The following is a 3,982-nucleotide window of genomic DNA, read 5'->3' as shown; positions in this document are numbered from 1 at the left end:
GGTTGTTGGCGCAGCCCTGCCCCTGCCTGAGGGGCCTCTGAGTCTACCAGTCACCAAGTTATTTCAACAAACCTGTCACTCCAGTTCTTCCAGTCACTTTCAAATCTTTGCAAGAGCATGGACAGTGGAAAAAAATGTATCCATTATCATCATCTTAATCCACTCAGCATGGCCAACCTGATCACAGGCAAGGCAATGAGCTGTTGAAATGTATTCTTCATTCCGACCTGTGCACAGCCAACCACGTTCACTGCATGAAGCATAAGGGTAGGGCCTCTGGAGTGCTGGGCAAAAAGAACCAGAGATGTCGTTTGAAGTAAGACCAGGGCGGGCCCCACGGCCTAGTGGTTGAGTTCAGCGTGCTCTGCTTCAGTGGCCTGGGTTCGCAGATTTGCCTCCTGGGTGTGGACCTATGCCGCTCATCAACCATGCTGTGGTGGCATCCCACATACAAGGTAGACAAAGACTAGCACAGATGTTAGCTCAGGGACAATCTTCCTCAAGCAAAAAGAGGAGGAGGATGGGCAACAGATGTTAGCTCTGGCCAAATCTTCCACAGCAAAAAAAAAAAAAAAAAAAAAGGTAAGACCAATCCTGATGACACTATTCAGAGAAGAATAGTTAAGAGGACTCTGAAGCCAAACTGCCTTGGTTTGAATCCCAGCCTCAGCACTTACTAGCTGTGTGATCTTATGAAAGATACTTAACTTCTCTGTGCCTCAGTTTCCTCATCTGTAAAAGGGGGATATCAATCATAACATCTACCCTATGTTGGAAGGATTCAAGAAGTTACAAGGAGCTTTAGTACCGGCCCTGGTACTTAGGAAGGGCTTTATGAAAGTCTGTTATAATAAATTTTGTATGTAACAGCATACTGAAGTTGGGATATTCACTCAGCACTGTTTGCTTCATGACACAACAATTGAAAAGCCATCACTCTGTTCCATACTCACAAAGAATCCTGTGAACACTGGGGAGCAGGGTGACCTTGGACCTTGTCATCACCCACAGGATCAAAAACCATCGTTCTGAGCCCAGAAGGCAGCAGTGACACTGCTGCTAGGCTGCTCAGTGTTGGGATGTTTTTTGGGGGCGTCTGGGCTTCTGTTGTGCTTGTGACATGTTTGTTATCCTTTCCATCAATGCTGATTTTCAGGGAGTGGGTCCCAGGCGCAGCCCACTACCCAGCGAAGGACATCTGTCAACACTGTTTGACTGTGGTGTGGGTTAGGCCTAATTCAGCCGACAGGAACAATAAAAACCCTGGGCAACAGAGGGGCAGGGGAGGAGAGGCCTTCCTGTTCCTTGTTGGGCTAAAAGGAACCCCCTGGCAACTTTGGGCGTGCTGGGAGCTCCCAAGCGGCCCCTGTTTTTGGATTTGGCTTCTGGTGGCCCATGAAGCCTGAAGCCATCACTGCCTGTTGCTTTTTCATCTTGTGCCCCGGAGCCCCCAGGAGTGTTGACCAGTTCTCAGGAGCTCCAACTACCTCAATTCTGGCCAGATCATCTAAAGATGCTCAAACCCTTCCCACGCCTATCTGTGGAGGCCTCAAGGAGCCAGATTTGGGTTCCGAGTAGAAGCCTGTGGCCCTGCATTGCCCACAGCACCCCGAAGCTTGGTGGGAAGTGGCGGGGTGTAGCAAAGCCCACTGGCCAATAATCAGAAAGGCCCAGCTGCGCTGGAAACAGGGTGGCTTTTCAGTTGGCTCAAAGCAAAACGGAATGTGCCGTCCGTCTCATCTCTGGCATTTCCCCAGCCCTTCTCAGAGTGCACTAAATGCCACGCTTCATCGATCGGTCAATAAGCCATGTTTATTGAGCTCCGGTGTAGATACAGGGGTGTGGCAGCTGTAGAGAAAGACAGAGGAGAAGGGAAAAAGCCCTCAAGTCAAAAGGCAGGGTTTATGCATAGAGAGGACTGCACCCTCCTCTCCTGAGCACTCCTCTCCCGAAGGCTCCACGAGGAAACGGGCACCAGGACTACCCAGAACCAGAAAGCCCTTTCTTTATGTGCTGCTGACCTCTAGAGGCTTCCAATTAAAAAGCACCCCCAAGGACCAACTTAATTTTACTGCCGGTTTTCACATTCCGTGTTGTTGTCATATTTTCCTAGAAAATATGTCTGCTCCTTCAAACGTTACCTAATAGGAAATGCCCACCTTATTCTTGGGCTGCCTAATTACAGCTTGCCCAGATTTTTTATGAATGTCATTGGTTTCTGCTCCAAAAAAGGAAAAAGGTGGGCCAGAGATAGGGAAACTATTTCAAAGTTATTTGCCTACCACGGAACTAAGAGGAAAAGCACAGTGCCAGCTATTTCAGGATGCATTTCTTGAGTTCCCAAAGTGCCAGATGGCCAGGGAGAAAGGAAGGTCCACTCAGCCCAATTCAGCAGGCACCAGCAGAACGATCTGCCAGACGCTCCCACATCCAGGCAGCACGCCCGTTTGCTCCAGCCCGGGTGCAGGGTCCAGACACTGGGTCGGTGTGGGAATTTGGGGGAGGGGTGGTTGCTTACTTTGTTTTATTTCAACCCGTTCACGCCCACAATGAACATGAGGGACAATGGGTGTCCCACCTGGCCTGACTTTACTGTGGAAACAGGACGCATTTCTAAAAGAAAAGAGATTGTTTATTACATTCCTAGCAAAACACCCCAAATCTTCCTCTTCCGTTGTCGATTTTTGTTCCATGTTACTGATCACAAAGAGAAGGGACGCGGAGGAGGGCAGGAGAAAGTACTCAGGGACATCAGCATTTGCGCTGATATACACCCGCTGTTTTGGCTGGGCTCTTTATTTCTAAAAGGGGTCCTAGGAAGATGGGTTCAAAATCAGAGAAATACAGTTTTGCCAATATCGTTTGCCGAGCCCTGGCTTGCTGAGACACTATTTTCCACATAATTTTGCTTCCCGCCCTCCTTACCTCACTAGCCAAGAGAAGATACATCCCCACAATGCTAGTGCCTGGAGGGAACTTGGAAATAAGTCCTTACTCTTATTCTTACAGGTGAGGGAACAAAGATGGGGGCTGTGGGAGGGGTGGCAAGCCCACGGTCACACAGGTACTGAAGGAGGAGACTGGGCTGGAACCTCTCCCCCCAGCCAATCGACTCAGAATGATTCACCGCAAAGGGGACAGGTGGCTCTTTCCACCGAAGGCCCCTGCACTCAGACAAAGAGGCAGTGGCATTTTACCTGTGACAGTGATCAGATAACAGTAACGAAAGAATTCTCCCTCCAGGAAGGCTTTGTGTGTAAGCGGGAGCAGATACGCCCCCATCACGCTGAGGTCAGAATCTTAGCCTGGGTGAGGTCCGGAATGGTTGCACACAGCCCACCACTCAGGGCAATCTCTGACAACAGCCACATCGAAAACAAAGAACCACCAATTAAGCTCTTTGGAATACACACACAAGCCTCTACACTGTGCCTTATTAAGGCAATGTCCAATCTAAATCAACAATCTATGGAGACCTATTCATTTGGGGAAAGAAACTTGCTCTTACTCACATAATGGGACTTACCACCAACTTCCGGATTTATTCTTTAAATGCCATTGTTTCTGTATAACAATAACTGGGAGGAAAGTAGTGGGGAAATGGTGTCATGTCGTCATAGAATGACCAGAGATTTCTAATTGGAGCCACAAAGGATTCCTAACCAGGACAGAAAAAATAGGGTCCTCACATACAAAGCTAAAGTACTAGTTAGAAGGAAGAGTGGAAAATTACTAAATACCAGCTCCAGCATCAGGACACATTAATGTCTCAAAACATATCAATGATTAACATTTGAATCCTATCAGTGGTGCATGTAACCACCTCCTCCTTCTAGCATCCCAGCCATCACCCCCACTCAGCCCCAACAACAGCACCACAAAGTCACGTGATGGTCCTTATTCCTTGTGCCTTGTTTATATCACATTAGGTGTCTTCTAGGACCACCCATTGTGGAGGGAGTAAAGAAGAGGCAAACATCAC

This window comes from Equus przewalskii, chromosome 4 (assembly GCF_037783145.1).
Source record: "Equus przewalskii isolate Varuska chromosome 4, EquPr2, whole genome shotgun sequence".
NCBI lineage: Eukaryota > Metazoa > Chordata > Mammalia > Perissodactyla > Equidae > Equus > Equus przewalskii.
Note: the sequence above shows the minus strand (reverse complement) of the source record.